The following is a 25,805-nucleotide window of genomic DNA, read 5'->3' as shown; positions in this document are numbered from 1 at the left end:
TCACACACGGATGGACGGCGATGGAGACGGAGACGGAGACCCCCAAACGCCTCTGCACAGAAAGAGTACTCAAGAAGCTATTTGCCCCCTGCCTGAGTCCCCCAAACCCTCTCTAAATCCCACTTCTAGATCTTGTGTCTCTCTCACACTCTGAGGCAGCACTCTCTGGTGCGCTGTAAATAGTTAAGTACAAATTGCATGGCTAATTTGAGCTGTTGCATAAGGCTTAAGGAGCACACAAACACAGACACACTCTCTACCAAAAGTTGACAACCTTTGCATTAGACGAAGGTGTAAAGTGCCAGAAGATTTAGCATGAGTAATGAGGCGTTGAGGAGCCTCCTCCTCGAGTGGGGGCCATGAAGTAGGCAAGTTTATTAGCCAACTGTCAAGTGAATTCATTTCGACACAAACACCCAGAAAATCGCATCATCGCGCATGTGTGTGTGTGTGGAGAACAAAAGCCGCAGAACAAATGAGCAAAAAAAAATACTGAGGGGGATGCAAGTATTACTTCCAGTCAAGGCACTCAAGCGACAGAATTTTACATACTCCTAAGCTGGAATGCTAACGGTTGAAACTGGTTAAAAAAATATTGGAAATGGTACTACATTTGAAGAATATATTTCAAGGGGCTTGGCTTCAAGCCAAACTTTTTCCGAACTTTTTTTTAAGATTTTTTATTTTTCCACTGTTTTTCTGGAACTATTTGAATATATTTTAAATAATACAATGTTTCCTATTTTATTCTAATATTTTAATGAAATTTAACATATATTTTTATTGAATGTTTGTTTTTTGTATTTTATAGTATTTCTAAGATTTCTGGTATTATTTATATATACATTTTTTTTCTTCTGGTAATCTGATAATATCATATAACATATTTTTTTGATCCATCTGTTATTTTCATTAATTTCTTTGCTGGTAAAAATTATAGTATTTTTCTGGTACTTGTCTTGCCAAAACTATTCGAGCTGTATTGTATTCTCTTTCTCTTAATTTATTAGCCTTGTTTGCTTCTGTTCACCCACTCAAAATATCAGCTTACAATTTGTAAAACTTTTTTATTGATGCTGAAACTTTTTCGCCTAAGAAGTTTTTCGTGTGACAAGACTAAAAGTCAAGCAGAAGAAAAAAAAAACAGCCTACAGAACTTAAGTGGAAAAATATGCCCAAGAAAAAGAAGAAATTAAATAGACATGAATTCTAGAAATATACGAAATACTGGTATGTGAAGTTCTGATCCATGAAACACGATCCCACAACGTTAAGCTAATGACATATATAAATGCACTTTTTATTCCCAAAGCACTATTGCAGCTGTACAAAAACCGAAACCTTTGCTCAAACAATATAATTTACAATATTTCTGACACCTTCTCTGCAATTGAACCCAAATTTCAAAAGTCAAAGAAAACTCTTCTACAACATCTGGTTACACACCTTTCACAGCACCCTCTTCCCCTTCTCGAAAGCCCACAACACCGACAAAACAGTTAAAAGTTACTCACAAAATTCTGTGGCCGGGTCTGGGGTGTTTATTTACAGCTCCATTAGCATGCAGTCAGTAGCTCGAGGGGCAATTTTAACTTCATTTTAATGTGCTTGTGGTTCATCTATTTGTTAGATTTTGTGTGTGTTGTTTGCTTCAACAATTAACCGTTTCTTTGCACGTTCTACAAACCAATTGGAGCACTCACTTTAACACTCACTTTGCTCGCATTTGAGGCGGGGTAAACACTCTTGTATTTGTTAGAGATTTTAAAATATATATATGTAGGTATTTTTTTGGAGATAATTTCCATAAATTATGGACTTAAAAATAACACAAATTTAATGTTGCTGCTGCGGTTAGTGTCGGATTTGCCCATTAACCATAGACCGCAATTTGTAGTTACGACAAATATTTTTTTTTACACTTTTACACAATTTTAAACACAAATTTATGTTGCATTTGTTTAATGGTGCGTTGTTTTTTTTTTCCAAGAGATAATTGATGTAGGAATAGGATAGGCAGTAGCACTGCTAACAGTAGCAGTATGTTTTTTTTTTATAGATCGTTTAACGAGAGCCACACAGAGACGACAATCCGCACGCGGCGAAACTCGTTTTTCGAGTGAGCTACCCAACTATAGCTTGAGGTTCCGTTCGTTCGCTTGAGATTGAGATACGAAATGTATCTGTTTGAAGCGAACATGTTGCGGTTCGATGGGAGCTCCACGCTGTATGCGCTGTGTGGGTGGGCAAGCTGTTGCTGTGCTGTGCCTTTGCTGTGCCTGTGCCTGTGCCTTGTGCTGTTGCTGTGCTGCTGCATGTGCGCCTCATATTAATTGCAGCATTTTACCAGTTGCGTCTGTCGCCCACACACATAAAACAAACGGCAAAAACCAAGTTGTTGCTGCAACAAATTTGAGTATGCTACTGGGGCCTGACCCCCGCCGCCACACACAGCAACCAAACCACGCCAAAACGCCTACATAAAGAAAGGAACCCCCAACACACACAACACAGAGAGCTGCAGCTTGTCCAGTTAGACGAGCACTACACCTTGTTAGAGGACCCACAAAAAACAAAACAAAAAAAAAACCCACTGAAACTGGAGTTCAACCAGAGAGCAGGAAGATCTGAACTGAGACCTGGACCTGGATTTCTACTGGATTTATTTGCATTTGAACCCGCTTTATACACTTGTTTGGTTGCAGGGTATAATGTTTTGGGTAAACGGAAGCACACACTGCTTTGTCTTGCTTTTCTTTTTCCCTGCTAATATTTCCTATTATTTGTTAATATTTATTTTTTAAATATTTTTATATTTTTAAGTAAATTTCTTAGAAATATTATTATTATTATTTTTTGTATATTATAGAATTTTAAAAGGCTTTTTAATATAAGTTGTGGAATAATCTATACTATTTTTCTGGTAGTTTTTTCTAGTCAAGAATTAGAGTAAAAAATCTGTTTCAGGGTATCCAAGACTTCAGTGTCCACAGCCACAGTTTCCTCTGTTTACCTTTCAGCAAAGAAAAAAGCGCATGATTAAGCAATAAATTCACACCAAAAGCAAGACAAACTCTGGGCTCTAACTTTGGCTCTAACGCTGGCTCCAACTTTGACTCTGGGTCCAACTCCGACTGAAACTTTAGCTTAAACTCTGCCTCCAACGCCATCTTTCTCTTCCCCTCTAGCTGCAACCTCTATAAAAAAAAGTCCCTGTGGGTGTATTTGTTGTTGCCGTTAACGGTGCTTGATTTTTTTATTTATTACTAGTTTTAGTTTATTTTTTTTACCTTCCTTTCGACTATTTTTCCTTGCAGATTTTCTGTTTGGATTTTCAATTGATTTGCATTTTGCATTTGAAGAGTAATAGTGCTGTTTCCTCCATTGAAGAGCGGAAGCCGTGGAAAAGGAGAGAGAGAAGCGAATAAATATTGTGATTATTGGGGCTTGCATCATGCCGATTGAGATGTAAATAATAATAAAAGTACTCGCACAGTGGGAGCAGGCAACAGGTGCCTGAGGCCAGGCAAAACGAAAGGCTTTTCCACTCGGAAAAAGTGGGGGGAAAATAAATGGGTAGGGAATTACGTTATAGCAAGAACCATGAATGGAAAACATGGGGGATGGTTGCTTACTGTCTGGACAAATGACAAAATACTAGAAATTTGTTTAGGCGATTTTCTTAGAATTCTGCTGCTCCATGACGGAAATGGTAGACAGATTTCCTTTTGACTACTTAGGAATGAATGGCAAATGGTAACATAATATATTTTTCCCAGGGAGATTACAACTGTAAATTAAAGAAAAAACGAGCTACAAGTTCTGCATTTCCTTTGCTACTTGATCAATTTTCAAAAGAAAAGTGACATTTTTAAACAAATTTTTAAATGAAACAGAATGAAAAATAATTTTAAATGAACATTTTCTGATTTCTGGTAATTTTATTTATTTACAAAATAATTTAAAATATTTAATATTACAATTTCTACGAATTGTACGAGATCTAATGAATCCATAAGAGAAAAAATAATGCAGTTAAAAATGCTCGAATTAAAAAAAAAAAAAATTATCATAATCTCATTAACCTTTCCCTAGTCCAATTTTATAGCTCAAACTAAAAAAACTCTCCAGAATTCTGGTCATAGCTAAAGTAATACTCTTTCTCTTTCATTCTCGCAGATATCTCTCATGAAGAACTCTCCTGGAGAACTCTTCAAGTTCTGTTGGTTCTGCTGTCATAATGGATTTTTACTCATCGTACGAGGCAATATTTACATTATAAATGACTTTATTGCCAAGTCAAACAGATTAAATCTCTATTGGTTTTTAAATAATCTGTGGCCCAAAGGCCCCCCACTATAGACCCAAAGCCAATGCCAGAAACGAACCCCGACCCCTGACCCCAAGGCTACTTTTGGGCACGCCACTCGATGACGACGAAGACGACGACTCCGACGACGCATTGTTTCCATTGCAGAGTCTCTTCTGTGGCTGTGTAGCTGTAGCTGTGTTTGTTGTCTGTTGTCTGCGGCTTGTGGCTTTCGTTGATGATGACTTAATCGGTGATCGCGAGCCAGACTCTTTTTTTTATGGGTTCTGGTGGGCGTTATAATGATTTATTATGCCGATTGACCACGCACTGAACTTCAACTAAAACAATGCGCGCACAAACAAGAAAAACTGGAACTCAACTTTATGGCAAGATAATGGGAACGATGTATACTCTTTTTTGTTGATTTTCCAGCCCTAATTTACACTTTCTTATCGTCATTTTGATGCACCCATTTGATCCAAGTAATCAAAGATGCACCCATGAGCACATGAGTCTATCCACAAGATGCGTAATGGAAAAACCAGTTGACTTGCTTCTTGCCTTCTTGGCCAGAGATTCTCTACTGCTGGCTAGCTTTGGCTGGTTGCCTGGTTGGCCCACTGCTTTACATTTCTCGTGGGTGACGGGTGATGGCGTTGTCAGGTGTCCTTGCTCCTGCTGTACGAGAGAGAGATGCTGCCTGGCAACCGGATGATATATCTCGCAAAAACGGGGCCATAAACGGGTGGCAGGTGTGCGTTTTGCTTTCAACCGCTTAACGCTGCTGCTGCCTGCTGCCTGCTGCCTCGTGCATTGCCATCATCATCTCTCACATCTTTCCCCCCCCTTCAGCAGAGGCAGAGGCAAATGCCAGGCATTTATTTATGCACTTGACTTGCCAGCGAGAGAGAGAGAGAGCGAAGGAGACGCCGCCTTGGGCGGGCCTTCGCCTCTGGGCTCTTGGGTTATTTAGGGGCGTGTCAGGGGCTGCCTAATGAGCATATCATATTTCACACATGTCCGCTTGGCTGCTGCTTATGCGCCCCCCTCCACCACCACCATCAACACCTTTTTAAGCGAACATTAAGCGACCCCCCGAACAAACTTTCGAGTGCAATCTGAAATTGTTTTTGAGTGCAGCATTCACCTGCGGGAATGCCTGAAATTCTATGCTGCCAAATGGCCTGAAATATAAACCATGAGCCAAGACCCTTCCCACTGGATACTCTGCTGCCCAAAAAGTCATTTAAAATGCCCATCTAATGGCACATAAACAGATCCTATGTATCCACAAACTGTCGCTTTAGAGGAGCAGTAAATGTGTGGCAAATGGAGCTTCAACAGACAGTAGCTTCAGGCAGAGTCCTTTGGCAGATGTGGATGCAGGAGCAAGCAGAATCCTCTGGCATTGAAATATTCCCAAAGAGCGAAACAACTTTCGTCTAGTGAAAGGAACAAAGTTTATAACCCTCGCATTAGACTTCCAGTTTTGCCCATTGGATGTAACATACTAAAGTTTTGCACACTGAAAATTGATTTTGATTGACTGGAAAGTTTATAAATAAACTCTGGTAAATACTTTATTCGAATCAACCAAACTTTAAGTTGCATTTTGGTGTTTACTTAGCTGAAAGTTGGCTTAAACGAAAGGGAAATACACACCAAAGTCGTTAGTTATATGATTTATGAGTGGTTTAGTCAGGAAGATTGCGAAAAGTACGCGGAAATTGTCTAGAAATTTGATATATTCATGGAGAATTAAGTAAAGTTCTCAGACATTGATGGATAATTATCCATATTATATAATATTATTATCCAGATTATAATCTTGCCTTTCGGAAGTACATTAATGAAAATTATTTAGAGTACTATAAAAATTATCAGAAATCTAATCAAGTGCTACAAATAATCTTAATTTTTGTTAAATTCTCTTTTTGGTTTAAAAACGGACCATTAAAATCTTTAAAATTTCATTGAAAAATAATCGAAGTATGTGTGCGGAGGCAACTGTCATTAAAGCAAGACAATGGTTTGGGGATTTTCCCAAGAGTTATTGTCGTACCATTCAGTATTACTTTCGAATCGTATCGTTCCTTATTTAAAGCGTAGGTTCACATACCTCTCGACCTTGAAATGAAGTCAGCGTTAAGTTAAAAATTCAAGCTGTAATAAAACTTAAAAAAAAGGTGTAAAAACCAAAAGCAAAAACAACAAACAAACAAAAAAACACTCAAAAACTGTGAGAATTTTCTTTGTCTGAAGAACTACATAAATTTCAATTGTAATTATATTTATTTTATAAAGTTAATGTAAAAAAAGCAAATTATTAAAACAATTAGAACTCTGTTTTTCAGGTATAAACAAAAAACCTGTTAAGTGTCCGCCTTGAAGTTAGGCCAAAAACTTAACCTCGAAATCATTAAATATAAGTTTCAGTTAATTGTTCATTAAAGCTGTTAAAGACAGAGGTACAAGAGGTTCCAGAGCTTCCACAAAAGGTGTGTAAGCCTCGCTTGAGCCTCAATTGATTGGAGAATCTACCACAAAGTTGAAGGGAGTCTCCAAGAACCACAAGAGAGTGAGAGAGAGAGGGATGAAAAGAGCTCTGAGACGCAACGAATGAAGTGGAGCGTGTAGCGCACATTAATTATGTTAATTGAACTGTGGCACACACACACACACACACACACACTGAGGAGTAGTCTGTAGAGCCACAGAGCTAGAAATTAAGCCATCTTGCACATAGAAGGAACCACAGAGAGACACGAGACACAGACACATAACTCATAATGCCATTTGCCATTGCCATTGCCTTTGCAACATGTGGACGATGATGATGGCTTACCTCTTGCACTGCGTTGCACATGAAAATTTTAAGACCAAGAGACTTCATTAAAAACTTCTATGTGGCAGAGTGTTGCAGACTGGCAGACGAATCGTGGAATAGGGATGGGTAGGGGTAGGAGTGGGACTTGGGTAGGAGTAAGTGTACGTACGATTGGTAGTCGTACGAGTGGCAGAACCTAAAACAGACAAACTGCAGTCATGCCTAATGACTACAAAAATAGCCAAATGCAGGTTTAATTTATTACCCAACCCAACCAACGAACAACGCAGCAGCAGCAGTGGAAAAGGACGGCAGGGAGGCTGCAGCAGGATAGAGCAGAACCTTTTCGCAAAAACTCTCGTATCAACCCATGTGCATGCGAGGCCTAACCTTTTGTGAACCTCTTCGGCCTACCATCATCCTCTTTTGAGGGAGCCCGCACTTACAGATTAGGGACGAATGCTGCTGCTGCTGCTGCTGCTGCTGCCCTTCTCTATGCCCCTGCAGCACCCCACTCGTGTCTCCTGTCGCCCAATGATGCTCTTTTCTACCGTTTCGTGGGCCATTGTGGCACACGTTTAGCAAATCCACAAACCATCATTGGAGGCAAACGTTGACTGATTTATGAGGCTGCATTTCGCTTCAATCTCTCGTGCAGTTTCTCGTTGCACTTCCCTGCCGTTTTGGGCTGCATTTTCCCTTCAGTTTTTGGGCTGCATTTTTCCTACTCTTTTGGGCTGCTTTTTTCTGCTCTTTTGTATTTCCCTGCTGTTTGTACTGCTTTTCCCTCACCCTTTCCTCGCACCACGAGACGATTAGTTTGCTCTCATCATTCTATTGTGGAAATTACTGACCAAACAACAGGCAACGCCTAAGCCTGCCCCGCCAACCCTCCATCGCGCTTTGGGCCACTCCTTTCGGCTTAGGGTTTGTTCAGCTTGTGTGTAAATCGCATTAGCTGGCAGTTAATTGCACAAAATGTTTGCACAATGCCAATAAATTTCGCACAAAAGCAGCTTCCATCCATCTCACATCTCTCAGGTGTTTGTGCCCTGAGAAAGAGAGAACTTTTAGGCAAAGGGAGAAGTAAATAAATCTCAGATATAAAGCCACGAAAATACAGGCGAGGGAGGATGTGAATGGGGCTATTAGTTGGACTACTATTAATAGACACAAGGGCACAGGCACGGGCACGGGCACGTGGGGCTCAAGGCCAACTGCAATCAACGAAATCAATCAAAAGCGCAATCCAAAAAGCACAAAAAGAAATGAAAAGGTACAAAGCCCTTCCCAAGTGCATTGGATCCTCCCTCGTGTGCTGTGTAGGGAGGCAGTGAGGGAGAGTGAGAGATAGAGAGAGAGAGTGCGGGGGAGGGCGCAACACAATGCATAATTACTGATAATGATTTAGCGCATTGTTGGTGCCCCTCCTCCCCCAACCACTACCGCATCTGTCAGATACATCTATTGTTCAGTTTTGGAGGCTTCATTCCGAGAGGATGCTAGCTGGCTGGCTGGCAGGCTGGCTGGCAGGCCGACTGGCTGACTGGGATGCCTGTCGATTGTCCGCGGTGGGATGATGATTGCCTGCTTAGCTATGAGCTAGATGCTGCGGTTGGAGGCAGGCTAGAGATAGCATACCGCGGATGGCTGGCTACAGATACATAGATACATCCATTCGGATGATTCTGATTCCGCAGCAGATGGGTTGGGTTGGGGGGGGGCACCTTTAAGCAGGCGTCGATGGATGATAAAATAATAAAAATTGATTTGCCCGTCATGTTTTGGCGATAAAATTTTACAACCATCCCAAAAAGGAAGAACGAACGAATCTCAGAATCTCATGCGAAATTATCATTATCCAAAAGCCCCTCCCCAGCACTAGCAGCAGCAGCAGCAGCAGGCGGCAACACGTAGCAAGCACACACAGGCCTCTGTGGCCTGTTGCCGGTTGCCTGTTGCACGGATTGCAAATCATAGTTAACGACCCACAAGATGCTGCCTCCCGCTCCCGCTCCCGCCTATACCACAACCCTCCTACCAATCTGTGTGGCTGATAGGTTTTCAATTAAAGCTTCGTTTCAATGTGATTTTTTTCACACCTTTCCTGTCGATTGATTACTTGGAAGCAACATGCTCTTGCTGCTGCTGTTGCTGCTGTGGCAGATGTTGCTGCTGCTGCTGCTGCTGCCTTTTGCCTGATGAGAGTTTTGGCTAATTGAGCAGTCAAGCGGTGGCTCTGTGGGGCCCTCAAGCCCCAAGTGTTTAATTGATACTTTGCCTGCGTTGGGTCTTTCCCGTTGAGTGTTTTCCATAGGTGGTTCGGTTTAAGGTTACCTACGGCTTGCGTCTACTACGTTTCGGCAATGAAATTCGAGTGGGTGGGGGTGTTGAAAAACTGTTTGAAAAAGAAGCTCGTAAAACTTTAAAAATACAAATCACACCACCCACAGAGTTGTAGATTGCCAATTACTTTATTCCGGAATTTTACATTTTAATTCCAATTTTTTTTTTTTTTTCAATTAAATTTTTTCTGTTCTATTTCTATTAAATTCTATCACTATTTTTCCTGGCTTTATTTCTTAGGCGGACAGCTTCTCTTCCAAGGAAAGATATAAATTATTAGATATGTACATATATCTAATATTATATAATATATATTATATTATAATATATTAAATTATATCTGGACATTGCCTGCGACTCGTCGCTGAACAGCTGTGGTATTAAAATTGAAACGGCCATCAAGCTCAAAATGGTCTTGTTTCCCCGTTTATAATTTTAGCCCCGTTCCCAACATCATCAAGGTCATCTACGAGTCGCTTTTTCGATTTTTCATTCTAGACAAAAGCTAGCGGCCATGCGACTTGGGGGCTGCGGCCAACACGCCATCTAGTGGAAACGGTCGGCAAATTCAGCACAAAAAGCTGTCTCTACTGGCCGCTAGTGGTGCCGAATTAAGCACTCAGTCGCCATCCCTAGTTGGCGCTGCCGTTTAAGCGAAACTGTAAACTGTTACCAATACCAATACCAAAAAAAAATAAAAATAAGCAACAGAAATCAAGTGAAAATTGGTTTAGAAAAATACTATATTTTCCCTTGACGCCGAAAATTCGTACATCTCCACATACAAAAATTGTATTGATATTCCAACTACAGAATATCAATAATATACATAGTCTAAAATTAGAATGCCGAAGTGAAAACATCTCGAAATATTTTTGCATATTTGCCTTTTAGTGAATTTATTTTCATTTGTCATTTAATCGATTAAATGGCTTGCATTTCGTCTCAAAAATCAAAAAGTGCCTTCCCCCTCTGCTTTATGCGCCTTTCTCTGCGCCTCCCACATTGCGTATGCGTTATATCTGCAATAATACATCATCCATCCACACTTTTGTCCGTCGCCCCTCTGCCCATTGGATTATATTTCATTATAAGTGATTTTTCTTACCCATTCATTAGGCAGGCGGTTGTCAAATGTCAAAAGTGAAAATGCAGCTGAATAAATGTACAACAATGTAATTTAAGCTCCAACTGTAAGGGGATTGCGGGGGGTTGAGCAGAAAGTACGCAATAATTAAACCAAAATGGGGATTAAATCAAACAAAGGAAAGGGAATGTCCGTTTAAGTCAATACATAAATAGAATAGGAAATAAAATGTTCATCGAAGCGGGGAATATCTTCTGTTCTTCCTGTTTCTAGGGTAACTATACGGAAGTGATAACCTATACTCTTTCATAAATTATGAAAGAAAGACTAAATTTAGTGGCTCTTGCATTGAATATCCTTGTAAAATTCATATTTTTATGTTAACTATGAAATCTGGCATAAAAATTAGCTCGAATTTGAAGATAAATCTGAAGTTTGGTTTAATTTTCTTTACCAACTCCTTTTACTCATTTAGCCTCGTTTATCGCCATAATATGACAAATAAATTCAGTAAACATGTAATGATTTGGCTTGCATTTTTTTAGTTGCAAGTATTTCCAGAGAGTAGAGAATTGTTCTATGGCCTTATAAATGCGAATGTCGCCTGAAAATCCATAAATATGCTTCTAAAACTATTTTCATTTATGAAAAGTTGCTGTTAAACTTATTATAAGACACCGAAGAGTCAGCAGGATATTAGATTTTAATATAAATTGCTCAAATTGGCTCAATGCCAAGTACAAATGTTATAAAACTATACTAAAACCACAGTAGGCAAAGTTTCATTGGATTATCTATAGAATAATAAACGTTTCTCCCACTCACACTTGGCCCATAGCTAGTATAGGTAGTATAATGAAGGATAGATCTTATCACAGATAAAGACATCAAATATTGACCATAGCACTCTTTTATTTAGCACTGTGCAAGGTTTCAGATAGATAGCTTTCTAATTGAGGGATAAATAAAAATATTCATAAAATTCAGAATTCAAAGCATCAAAGAATAAAAAACGCAGAAAATATGAGGAAGTGAGGATAATATTATATAGATCGTATAAATAAATCGTTTATCTTTCTTTAATCCAAAAATGCTTAATTTAAAGTTTTTAAACTCCTTAAAAAAGGATTAACACAAACTAATGTTTCGGTTGAGTTTTCAATTATGTGTCATCCAATCAGTGGAGTCTGTATCTTGATGCAACCTCGGCTTCATTAGCTTCTCTACCCTTCCTTCCTTCCTTCCGTTTCTGCCATTATTTCAAGGTAAAACGTAGGCGCCGCCTACCACACGAACACATAATCCTGTACACACACACACATGTGCGTAGGCGTCCAGCGGACAGCAGCAACAATAACTATATAGCCAACAATCTGCCCAAAACCTATTCCAGCGAATGGCAGAGAGGCAGCAGGCAGCCGGCAGAGAGGCAGCAGGCGTTAGGGCATCAGGCGCTGCAAAGGACAGGGAGCTTTTAATCAACGCCACGCAGCCATATGCCACCCCCAACCCGCTGACGTCAGAAAGGCAGCAGCATAAACAACAAAAAAACAGGAGTCAACGCGTAAGAGTGTGGGAGTCTCCCTCTCACGCATTCGCCCACACAAACACACAAATGGGGCAGCCACACACACACACATAGCCAAAGGATGAATGCAACAAACATAAACGTGGGCGAAAGCGAGCTTTTGTCTTAGTCAAGACCCAAACCCACACAAGAGCCGGCGGCAAAAGCTTGCGAAAGCAACAGGAAAAATCAGCAACCAGTGGAAGTTGCAACGCACTATGGTCCCAACAACCACTTTTGTTGGCCCCAACGAAACAGATTTTTCAAATTAGTTTTGTATCGTATATATAAATCATAGTTACAAAAAGGGGGGCGCTTTTTATAAGAAAAATAGTTAATGATGGTAGGTAATTATAACAGTTTTATTAAGAATTAGTTTAACTAATTTTTATTAAATTATAAAGGGTGGCACGCATAAAACACACAAATTTTGATTTAAACAACAATTTTTGTAATGTTGCCACCTAGAGAAACCCTTGTGTAGGGTGGAAAAGCGTTCCAGGGTGCTCGTTGGGTCAGAAAGTTTGGGTTTCTTACTGGGTTCTGTACAGCTTGCGAATCAATTAAGCCTCTCTGGGCATTCAACTTATTGTTTTAGCAAGCCAACAACCTGATTGTTGATTTTAGGTTATATCTACTAATGATTTTAAGATTTGTGGTCAAATGTGGTATTCTTACTATATACATTTCAACAAGAATTTATTAATCTACAACACACAATAGATTTAAGGTGGGACTAGGTGGGACTCACTAAATATCGTTTTCAACACAGTTTCAATCAAAATTGGCTAAAAAAAGGACTCATTTTAACCTAAAGTACTAAGACATCACAACTACGAGATACAGTTAACAATACAAACACGTAGTAAAAACCCAACAATTAAGATTCAATCAAAAATTTGATCGGTTAATCGTATTTTTCAATTTATGAGGATTTAAAGTAATTATTGCCACTTTTCACTGGGGTGCTGTTAGGAACAGCTGGGTTGCACAGCTGATTTTGCGAATGGGCGCCATCTATGGACATCTGGTACGAACTTATAAGCTCATTTTTCTATCAGAGTGATCAAAACGGGTATTTTTTAACTTTTGAGGGTTTTGGCCAACAGTGGTATTGGGACCATAGTGCAACGGCTTTCCGACGGGGGAGTTCTCTGGGGGGCGGTATTCCTACCATTTTTAGGGGGGTTCTTCGCTTCGTCTAGGGGGGGTTGCCTGCCTTTCGGTTGCTTCGCATTCGTGGCGGGAGGGTTCGTTTCGTTGCGGCCTCGTCTCGACGTTCGCTATAAAACCAGTCGGCCTCCTCGTTGCCGTTGCATTCGTTTGTCGCGCTTCGAAGGTAACTCAACGAACGAACAACCAGAACAACCCACAACCAGCCGACAACCGATCGAACCAACAACCAATCAACCAGCCCTCGTTTGGACCGTTAGTTTTCAAAAAACGTTTTTGCTCCCACATTCAGGGACATTTTCTCACCGTTTAAAAGTGTAGCATACATTTTTGCGCAAAACTTTTGCAAAACTGACTTTTCCATTTAATTGAAAAAGTTTTCGAAATCGCAACAATTTTCGTGTGTGAAAAAACAGTGAAAAAACATTTAAATCAAAAGAAACTTTACTCTGAAGAAAAACTATATTTGATTGGTAGAAAAAACGAGTTTAATCGTGCGTTTAATTCATTGAACACCGAAATTCATTTGAATAAATCTATTTAAAAAACCTTTTTATTCAAAAGCACACAGGTGAGTTTGGAATAATTTTAATATTTTAAGCTTTTCTAAGTAGAATTTTAATTCTATTCTGAATTAATTTTTTTGAAATTTCGTGAAAATAAAGCCTGTAAATATTCCCATTTTTAGCTTTTACCTTAGCCTTATTATATTCCAAAATTTTTGTGCATCAAAAAATCCTATTTTTTCGTTAAATATTCTCGATATTATCTTGTAAATACTTTTTTTCTATCAATTTGAAATACATACGCACAAAAGAACAACAACAAAAATATCTGAAGTATTTTAAAACAATTACTGTTTAATACATACATTTTTATAAGCCCTTTGAAAACATATAAAATTAAGGAGCTACACAATTAAGAAATCTAAAAGACATAAGGAAAACCCTCTTAGAGATCTTCAACAATCAGAAAGTATTCAAAAAAGTTTTCAAATTCTTCCCTTTTGATATTTTTTTGTCATCGCCATAAATGTCAACAGCAATTTCGTCTCCCTTGTTTTTCGTATTAAAAGAACATCAGCAGCAGAAGCAGCTACTTTGTCAAACGAGTCCCATAAAATATCAATAATTGTCAATCAATTTTGTTTCCCTTTTGGTGTTACTTTGGGCAGGAATATTAGGGCAACAAAACAGTTTCAGCGCAACCCTTTGCCGCCGAAAATAGGCGAAAGACACTTGGGAGTCGGTCGGTTTTTCCTGGCCAAATAAGTAGATACTTTCGCTTCAGTTACGGTTACGTTTTTCCCCTAAATGTAGCCCTACATTTTCCAGCAAATTTGAGGTCCTAAATTGTCTCTTCATTAGTGAAAAATGCGCGGAAAACTTAGGCAAAGGAAGAACATTTTTTGATAATTTATGGTAGGTCGAGTAAAGGAAGAAAAGTAATGGCTGGAAAGTAATGGCTGGAAAGTAATGGCTGGAAAGTAATGGCTATTTGGGTGTAGATTCAAAGGGTCAAAATGTAGAAAATATTTTGAAAGTGTCTGCATTATGGTAGATCCATCAGCTTCTTTTTTTCGTAAGTTTGTTAAATTTTAAGAAACTACTTTAACAAACAGCCCCAGTAACAACATTACATCTACAGGCCACAAATTCCGCTTTCCAATTTGCCCATATGTGCGGGTCTTTCCTCAAAAGTAAATATAATTTTCCCAGCAGCCAAAAGAGAGCCAAAAACATTATCATTACCATAACCGAAAACAAGTCGAGAATGTAAGAACAGGCAAAAACCAGTGCTGAAAATGTGAAAAAGCCAAGAAAAAGTGTGTAAAAAGAAAGAGATAAACACACAGAAAACACCGGAAAAAAACGAACAAATGAGCAGTCAGGAAAAACAGTGCCAAGAGATGAAAATGGCAGGAAAGTTAGATAAAAGCCAACAAAAAACACGAGACGTCCACACACGACATTTAAATAAAGATCTGTGTCACTTGATAAAAACGAATTATCGAAAAGCGTAGTACGAGAGGTCCTGCGAGTCCTTAAATTCTTTGCATTTAACGAAACAAAGCTCACAAGAACCGAAAGCCGATGGGAAGCAAAAACAAAGCCAAACAACAGATGATATCTGCAGACAGGAGTCAAGTAGCTTCACAGTATTTCGTTATAGCAAAAGGAAAGAAGGAAAGCAAGAAAAATGTTAATCGAAGGATGTTAATGAGGATTCTGTAAGAGATTCCTGAATAATCATGGGGTAGAAAAGGTTAATGTGATTAATGAAAACTCATTGAAATTCCGTCGGCTGTTGACAGGACAGGGGCTTATCGTTGGTTGGTCCTTCGCTTCTCACTGCAAATTGCAAATTGCATTAATAATTATTATCCGTGACAACAACTACCAATTCTATACATCGCATATATCCCTCTTTTATAATCAAAAGATAATCAGCATTGGTGTGAGTGAAAAAACCACCAATAGTCGTAAATTGTTGAAAAATTTCACATTTACACATTGCAGCATGGTGCATATGGTATTTATTCGGATGGGAAGAGAGAAAGAGTTATCCTGTGGGTTGTTGTTGACATGTGGCATGCCCCGTCTGCTATTGCTGCTTCTGCAAGTTGTAAACAATTCAATTACATGAATATTTAAAATGTTCGTAGAGTAAATCCACAGACTAAGGCCACACATTCATTGCTAATTAAATGAGAATGGAAATAAAACAGAGCGTAGCGGATGGTGCGAATGCTAAATGGGAAATTTTGCTAGGAAAAGTATTTAAAAGAAAAAAGGAATAAATAGAGAAGCATTTAAATAAAAAATATAATCGCATTGTAAAATAAAAATAAACCGCATTAATATAATAATATTTTTCCAGAAGATACAATACAATTTTCAGAAACGTTCACTTTAAACACAGACCCGAGACAATGTCTTTTGCTTTGTCTTAGATAAGTTTAAAAGTTTGAAAGTTATGAAAATAAATCCATTTTTAAGCTGTCTTTATTTTGTGTATTTAATGGGATTTCGTATCTTAAAAACTGAGAGTTAATCACACTTCATGAGATCGATTTTCAATTGCTGTAAGAAGTATCCATAAAATACGAGATACATGTGTATTTGCCATATGTAGCAGTCCGATTTGCATGCATTTTGGCTGAATGATGATAGATAAATCTCTTTTCAGCACAACCATTTCCATTGCCGCAGTAGAGGTTTCCCGAAAAATATTCTGAATACAACGAACAATCATTTTCCCTTCCTACAACTATTTCCTCCTTTCTCCCTTCCTCCAACCTTCAGTGGCCATTCCCAGTACCCAACACAGCACCCTTCAAAACTCAAGCACTTTTCCTGCAAACAAATGCAAAATTTCCTCTTGGATTTGTCCAAAACACAAAAAAATTCTTTTGTCATTTATTATGCAAAATGAATTCGAGTTTCGAGTGTTTTTCACTGTAACTGTGGCTGGAGAATAAAATGCATCTACCCCACTGCTCAGCCATCCATTGAGTCTCGAGAGTTTTCGGCTACTGTTTTCCAATTAGTTATTTATTTTTGTTTAACTATTAAACTATTTTTAAATACCAAACGCACCAAAAACTACAGCTAAAAATTAGTTTTTCAGTGAATTAACAACTTTCAAGAGCGGACAGATGAAGGAAGGTCCATATTTCTCTCAGTCAAAATTCTGTTACTTCGAGTGAAACCTGTAAAACGTACAATTTATAGTAGTTTTAGGTTCCTGTCCCGGTTTACATTCAAAAAAACTTATTACAAACAATTTGTCAAACGCTTCCGACCATCAGACACATCCGTTGCTGCTGCTGCTGCAACATTTGTCTGTTGTCTGTTGAGATATTTCCATAAATTATGCAAAAGGCAGGTGGAACTCAGCCATGAAGCCACTACTCATGGTAGACCACAGCAAGAACCTCAAACGGAAGCAGTAAAATGGCATTAATTAAACGCCTAAAATGGTGTATAAATTTTAGAATTAAACACATGTGTCCTCATCCTGTGGATCCAATTAAATATTTAGGATTTGTGTGTTGCGGCAGATAAATTAATATAAATATTTGGGTGAGAAATATTACCTTCAATTATAATCAGAAGTTTAACGCGCAAATTTAAGCAAAGAAATATGAATTTTCCTCCCACTTTACACCCACAAAAAGTCTTGCCTTCAGTTAAAGCTTCTTCTAATTTATATTCTTGCTGTCAAAAATGTTCATAAAAGTTTAAATGGAAATTCTTAGAAATTATTTGAAATTCAATACAAATTGGTGGCGCTGCCACATGTGGCGTATGCCTCAATATTGATGTCTCGTGTTGACAAATCAACAAGAAAATTGACGCTTGGACCGCGAGATTTACAACTGAAAATGCAAGACAGAGAAGGCAGAGCGCGACGGCAAAGGGACGGAGCACAGCCGACGGGCAAGTGTTTTTCCTTGGCTTCCGGCGAATGTCAATGGCACAAATTTGGGACAAACACCACACACACACACACAGGCACAAGAAAGAAATACACAAACACACAAACACAAAAGAAAGAATGAGACAGAAATGAAAACAATCAAGTGGAGACGTTCGTTGATACAAAAACATTTGTCGCCTCAAAGGAACACAAGAAAATTAAAGAAAAGCAAGATTATTTCCAAGGAACGAAGCTAAGAATACCCTTAAATATCCATAGGTTCTATGAAAGATATAAATTCAAGTGGAAATATTTCTGTTTCATGTCTTTATGTCTTTTTAAATTATCTTTAGAAACGAATAAAAGCAACGAAATCTATAAGGAAATGTCTTGAAAAAGAATCTTGATTGATTCTACACTTAATATTTGTTCAAAAACAATTATTTATGGCGCGATATCAATCACAGAGAGAGGATAGAAAGCCACTCGGCCTACTGGTAACTTGTGTTTGCTCCGATTTCGTATATATAAATAAAAAAACTCCCCTGCGAGTCGAAAAGGAGTCACATTTTATATTATTTAATTAAACCACTAGTTGTGGTTATATTCGAAATTCGGAGAGTAAGTAAAATGTTGTTCCTAATCTTAGCAGCAATATCTATTAAAATACTTTTTATGGTCAGAGAGTATAATTTTGTATGCTGTATTTTCTACACAGCAATCCTCTGCCAACATTCCTAACACCCACTTTCAGGGCAAACACACACAAAAACCGAAAACATTTGACCTTTCTCAAGACATTCGGTTAGCCAGCGGTTCAGAGTATTAGCCCATGTCCAGGTGTTACCGATGTCAAATGCTATCCCCCAACTAAAAGTATCCTCTAGTTGGGGGCGGGCCAAAGGAAAACCTAATTAGAGCTGCCACAATTGCAATTTCCAGCAAATTAAACAGAAGACAGGAGACAGGAGACAGGAGCAGAAAATGGAGGCCTAAATCCCACTAATAACGAGGGAAACGAAGGACACAAATGAAAATGAAACTAATGAAATTTCATGCCTAAATTAGAGATAGTTTCTACCTTTTTGGTAGCCACACAAAACAAGGATAATCAAATTAATGACATTTAATGAATAAACAAAATGAAAATGGCAGGACAATTGTTTGAACGCAGTCCGAAAGAAATCCAGAGATATTTTGCACAGATGTTGCAGATATGCAAAACAAGATGACACGAGATGACAGATTGACAGGACAACAAACAATCAACAGGTGCCAACAGTGTTTTGCCTTCGAGCGGCTGCTGCCTGTCTCGTCTTATCCTCAAACGAGGGGGATATCGTTTGAACAGGTGGCAGACAGACGTTTGCCCCTCCCACTGCCACTGGCACTGCCACAGCCACTCCCGGAAAAGTGTCATAAATTCTAAGCTCTTTATTAAATTTTCAACTGGTTTCTGCCTGTCATGCCACTGGCAGCTAAGGCAAAAAGGATGAGAAAACTCAGGGAATGCTCTGAGGAAACTCTTACAAACGGTTCAGAAAATGTATAAGAAAAAACCCCGTGACAGGGGTGAGAAAACCCTGAGAAAAGGGTAGACAAATGGTAAACAGTAGACACAAGCCATGAGGGCTCTCTTTTCTAGCTCGTTGTTTGCCATTTGTCTGCTCAGCCCCCTTTTTGTCACTCAAGTGTGAGATAGTTGGAAAATGCATTCGATTGGAAGCTTCGTGCTGGGCTTCTGATTAGACAGATACCCTGCTCGTCTACGAAAATTATTCTACTATAATAAAGAGCAATAGAAATCTTTTTATTCCATAAGAAAAATAATTTTTTAAGTAATATAAATTATATCTAAATGTCAAATTTTTTGTTGTAATTTTTAGCGTTATATTTGTCCTTATAAATATTATTTAATAGGAGCCATTAAATACTCATTTATAAACCTGTAATACACCTCTCCCAAAGCAACCATATGTTCTCTGTAAAATCTACAGGGCATCCAAAAAGGAATGGAAACCAAAGGGGAAACTCCGTCCTTAAGTTATACAAAAATTTCAAACACATTTGTAATGGTTGATGCGTCTTATCATAGCTGTCATTCTATATACCCAAAGGCTTATTCAATTATCATTGGGCCTTATTTAGGTTTCGTTCAAACAAAAGAAAAAGATCTTTTAGCTGCCCACAGCCCGACTCTTCTTCTAAAGATTTCAACAGATTTCATACTCCTTAGAGCCACAAAATCCTCAAAGTCCATGAAAAACTTGGGAGCGCTCGTCTGGGGCTCAAACAGCAACAACAACAACACGAAAACATCTCTAACTATTTATTAACTGCACAATAAGCGCACAAATTGGCTTAGACCGCCCACAAGGACCGCAGCAACGGTCACGCCTTGAAATTAGCAGAATATTTCGCAGAAAAAAGAGATATAGAAAGCGAACCACAGGGGAAGAGGGAGAGCCGCAGGCAGACACAGAGGAAGAGCCATGGACACGGTGCCACTGGGAGAGTAATTTAATGGCCCTTCTCCTCCCAAATGCCTTACGATTTCCTTTCCAACTTCGCTTTTCTCAGATTTTCTTGGCCCCTAAGCAAATGCCTTCAGATTTGGCTGTGATTTTTGGCTTTGAATTTATATCTTTCGGCATTCCTTTCGATCCGAGTGTCCTTTCAATTCAGAAAGCTCAATTGAGGCTGAAGCTGTGGCTGTGACAGTGGCTGTGACATCCATCTCCTTACCCGCACACGATTATAATTTACTTAATTGGAAAACTACTATAATTACTGCTGTGTGGACGTGAATGTGAAGCTGTGAACGTGTGTCCATCCTGTCATCAGGTTCTGGGCCATCCATCAGGTCATTAAATCAGTTTGATGAGCTGACAAACAAGATGTCCTTGCACATTCAGGGTCCTCATGCCTCACTTGATGGAAGTCCAGTGTCCTGCCTCTCCTCCATCACGTGATGAAGTTCCGCGAACATAATTCCTCACTTGTTGTGGCTCTAGGATCCTCCCCTTTCACTTGTTTTGGATAAATGGATGACCAGGGTTCCTCCCTTTTTTCTATCTGAACGCCGGTGCATGCCACGCGTATCCTGTGGGCTTTATTCACACGCCCTTTTTTAAATAAAAAAAACAACTCCTCCCTTCTCCCTTGGAGTGGCAGTAATGAGCTTTCGTCAATCGTAGCGTATACTTAATGTCCAGCGGTAGCCTGCGGCATGTTGCGCACACGCCGCCATGTGTTACTATTAAATCAGGATTTATTGTGGGTACTGCAGTCCAACAAATTACAGATTTCTCTGTGGTTTGAGCTTTGCCTGTCGATTCATGGGGAGATTTTGGACCAGAAAATTCCAATGACAATAATTTGAAGGCTTCCGTTTCATTGGGTAAAACCCACAAAATAAAGACTAGTTTTTTGGAACATTTTTTGGGGATTTATTATTGATTTTTACATCCGAACCTTAGATCTGCAGCCTTTCCAAATCACTATACCTCACACAGCTACACATCTCATCTATGTACATCTCTTACCAATCCTCTAAGGATGATTACTTAATCTTCTGCTTGCAGAAAATTAAGTCTTTAAGTATTTTAGGCCATTTAGGATCCTTCCCTGCTACCTCTAGGGCTTTCCCTCCTCGCTATAATAAAAATTCCATTCCAAGAACATAATTATTTAATGAAACTGCAATTACCAGACCCCTCCTTTACTTTCATTTAAGTCCAACAAAATAAGTAAATTTTTCAGAGATTTTGAAGCATTTGTAGCCCTAATTGTTGTGTAATTAGTAGCTCTACAAAAATGTGGCTGCCGCCCCAAGAGGCAGCTGCAAAGGGGGAAGGGCAATAAAGTAATTGCCAACAGTTGCTATAAACAAAAAAAAAACAAAGGTGTAAAACGTGAAAAAGTGAAAGCACAGGAAGTTCTTGGAAAATTGTCAACAAGTTGAATGTCCAGTCGGGGGTTCTCCAGTTAGCGACTCGAGCGACTCAAAGTGTAATTTCATTAGCTAATTAATTGCCCTTTGGTTCGGTATGCTTTTTGGAGGGAAAGTTACATAGGCCAAAGGGCAAAAATAATTATAAGCTGCTCGAAAAACCATAATAAATTTTTAAATGTTTGAAACAATTAGAGGACCTTTGAGGTAGAGAGACAAAGAGACAGAGTGGATGCCCAAGCGCATTAGAGCCATCACAAACGGATTGACAAATTAATCTTCAACTTTTTCATTTTATTTGCTTCAATTAATGGAAATGGAAATTAATCAGAAGTAAATGCCTATTAAGACTACGAAAAACTTAACCGAAATGTCATTTCAACATTAAAGAAATAATCTCTGAAATGAAATTTAAAAACGAACGAAAATTGCAAACATTTGCGGCTGAAGAAAAACTTTGAATACGAGGGAAAACTTTTGAAACTAATGCAGCGACGGAGAAAAACATAGGGAAATCCATAATTGGAAAACAAAATTGGCGGCACACAAAATCCACAACTGGGAAAAACTAATTAAATTCAATCACAAATGTATAATTATAATTTTGTGATTTTAAGGCAGATTTTCTGAGGGAAAACAGCTCGCAGCAATTTTGAATAAATTATGTTTCGGGTTTGAATTTGAGATCAGCGATGGAAAATTCATCTCTTTTTTTAGAGAGCCTAAAAAATCAGCCTCATCTGCCATAATTTCAGTAGGAATAATTATCCCAAGGATATATGATTTAATAGGATTTTTAACAGTTCCCCCTTTTTATGGTTCTGTCAAAGTAAATATCCAATAGTTAGAAGAATAAATTTCTTTAATTCAAAGAAAATTTGTATTAAACATAAAAAAAACTTCAATAATTTAATTAACTACCATAAACGCTTCTAGATACCCTTTTCTCTTCTATTAAAAGTCCCTAAATACAAATGCTCAAATACAAATCTGACATTATGCTAATCATTGAAAAAAAGGTAAAAGAATTTCCAGATAATATCAGTGCTGCTTTCAAAGCTATTGACCATAGAGAAAATTCATTCGTTGTCACTCCCTTTAATGGTTAATGAAAGTCCGATGAAGCGAGGAGCAGCATACACGTTTTTCACAGCTCTTACACTAAAACTGTCTAAAACTGTTGGCAGCAATTAAAAGATTTTACCCAAACTTTTCTTGACATTTTCCTGCCTTCTGCTTTCTGGTCAAAATCAATGTCCCCCAAAGTTGCAAACAATTTATCACACATTTGCGACGATTGGAACTTAATTATGTGATGGGAGTAAAACCAGAGGAAAAGCCAGGATCGCCCACACAAAACTCGCCACCTGAGTTATGGCACCGAATCTCTCTCTCTCTCTCTATCTGTGAGGAAAAAACAGAAACACCAGCAGAATCAAAAGTCCATATATTCTACATACGAGATACGTAGGAGCAGTGCTGTATCTGCAAGCAGCAGCAGCAAGGTGCCACTGCCACATGTCTCTCTGTCTGTTGCATGCAACACCTTCAGGGTTCATTCGGTTTGTTGGCCCAGCGAGGCGGACATCAACTCGTAAATCAATCAGGCACACGGGCATTTTTTAATATGAATCCCCAGCTCTTGCACAGAAGATTGCACTCTACAAAAAGAGGGCAAAGAGGGGGTTGAAATGGGGGCTCGCAAACCGTATCCGTATCCGTATCCATATGCATTACTTTCGAGTGCTGTTTGGACCCTGTGGTGGCATATACACAGCAGGGGGAGAGAGTGCTCCCTCAATCAGAGATTCCAGAGAGCGGAAAGGACTGCTCCCCCCATTCAAATATTCAACCAGAGAACATCCATCATTCATTCAGTAGTGGAAAAACGTATGAAAAATACATAAAATAAATACCAAATCGGATTGTCAACATTGTGTTCCCAATGAATAAATCGGATCAATGGATATTCATTCAATCTAAAATATCGAAATTCAAATTCAATTCATTTTTCAATAGCCCTTCATACAAATTTTTCCTCGTTTTCTCCACATTTTTTTTCCGTTTTACAATATTTCCTCAGTTTTTTCCCGATTTTTTTTTTCATATTCTACACCGATTTTCCAATATTTTTACTCTTTTTCCTCTCTAGTTTTCTTTATAGATTTCCATTCATTTTCCCTATATGACTCTGGTAGATTTCATTACATGCATGTAATTGTCACACAAATATGGAAAACAAATAAAAAGATAGAGACACACACATATGAATTCGATTAGGATTTGCATCCGCTGATTGATGCAACAACAATCGGTGCCCCCTGACATGGTTTTTCCTTGGTTCTTCTCATGTAATGCTGCACCTCCTTTCATTGGCATATGAATTGGATTGTCCAATGCAAATAAAATCCACACAAAATTGGAAATTCCATACCTTTGTGGTGTGCAAAAATTGGAAAATATAATACGAGGGAAATGCAGAAAGCGAGGGAATTATTAGCGGAGTATTTGCTGAAAAGTTTTTGGAAATAATTCAAGTCTAAAATACATAATTCTTCTTTAAACAGAAAAACTATAATGAACTTTAGGCAGATGCACAAAAATCCATCATTTTGGTCTGTGCTTCGATGAATCACGTCTTTGTTCTCATTCGAATGATTCAAGTCCATGGAAAAGGGTTCAAGGTACTCAAAAAGTATTTCCTTTATTTATTTCCGTAAATAAACATAGACTGTAAATCCCTCAGATTTATGTTGATTAAAAGTTATGTCTGTGGTGAGGTTTTCAACCTCAAAAACTACGTCAAAAGCTTCAAATACGAGTATTAATCATCCAATTGCCACTCCCGATCAAATATAGACACTAAATCATTTGCAAAAATCATTCATTTAATCATAAATTAAGTAAATTTATAGAAAAATAAACACGAAGAGTTCATTGTTCTTTTCATCAGACGTTGGATTTAACGATGTATTAATTCTATTAAACGATGAAAATCACGTGCCAGAGACCACCCCCCCAAAAAGAGGAAAGGGGGATTTATTGCACAACCACCATCGATTGCAGTGGCAGTACGAATAGGAGGAAGTGGAAAAGGGAACGGGAACAGGGGAGAGCTCTGGTATCTAATCCTCAAATGAGAGTCAAGTGAATGGCCAGATAAAGCAGCGATTATTACGTGTTTTATGCACTGCTTTTGCTCACTCCTCCTCTTCCTTTCTGCCCTTCCTCACCCGTTCCCCTTCCTATATTTAGATACTCGTATATTTTCTCATATTAAAAATGTAACGAGAACTTGTACGTTGGAATAATATTTCGTATTCGTAGAGATAGCAGATCCCTCCCCACTGAGATACACACATCGATTGTGTACGCACAAATGCCTTATCGCAACAGTGACGTACATAAGTATACGTATAATCTATCCGATAGGCACCGATTCACAGCCACAAAATCCCCACAAAGCCACAAAATCCCCACAAACCCAATTATCTTTATGATTATTTCAAAATACGAGGAAAACTTTATTTTCATTTCGGTTGCAAGCTTCATTAAATTTCCCCATTAATTATGAAATGATTCTTGATATTTTTCCTTAAGCTTTTCCTTATCTTTTTTTGCTGTCTTTACTTTGAATTGCAATTTCGGTGTATTTCCTCAGGCATTTCGCGTGAAAATCTCTTGCTCTGGGAAAATTAGCGGACAGTAAATGTTTTCTTTGGTGGCTGTATGTCCGCCTGATTAAAAAGCTTATTCGGCTGTAAAATCCACAAAAGCAATGAAGTATTAAAGGGTTAAGGCCTCAGGCGATTGGAAAAGTTAGAAAATCAGTAGAAGGGACAAAAAGAAAAAACAAATTTAAGGCGAAATGATACCTACAGAAATTATGAACCATTTAAATTAATATAGGAATAAAAATAAAATAATATAAGTAAAACATAAGAATATGGGAATTCCTAAAATTATAAATAAAAAAAACCGTTAATAAAATAAAATAAATATAAACGAAGAATTTTATAGAGAATTTTTATTATATTCGGGAATATTTCAATCATTATTTTTGTTTCTGCCATAAATTTCCCAAACCTCTGATGCCCGTCTCCTTCCAATAACAATTAT

At 38.3% G+C, this 25,805-nt stretch overlaps 1 protein-coding gene across 1 annotated transcript in view; it reads left to right on the top strand.

The window, feature by feature from the left end:
* The first annotated feature begins 13,470 nt into the window (after positions 1 to 13,470).
* The window catches only part of LOC111080214 (short neuropeptide F), a 42,059-nt gene continuing 29,724 nt past the window's right edge, over positions 13,471 to 25,805 (top strand). Inside the window, exon 1 of the mRNA XM_022375695.2 lies at positions 13,471 to 13,883. The gene's annotated coding sequence lies outside the window, so the exon portion shown is untranslated. The remainder of the gene's footprint in view (positions 13,884 to 25,805) is intronic.

Source organism: Drosophila obscura, unplaced genomic scaffold (assembly GCF_018151105.1).
Source record: "Drosophila obscura isolate BZ-5 IFL unplaced genomic scaffold, ASM1815110v1 contig_179, whole genome shotgun sequence".
NCBI lineage: Eukaryota > Metazoa > Arthropoda > Insecta > Diptera > Drosophilidae > Drosophila > Drosophila obscura.
Note: the sequence above shows the minus strand (reverse complement) of the source record. Positions and strands in the feature narration are given on the sequence as shown.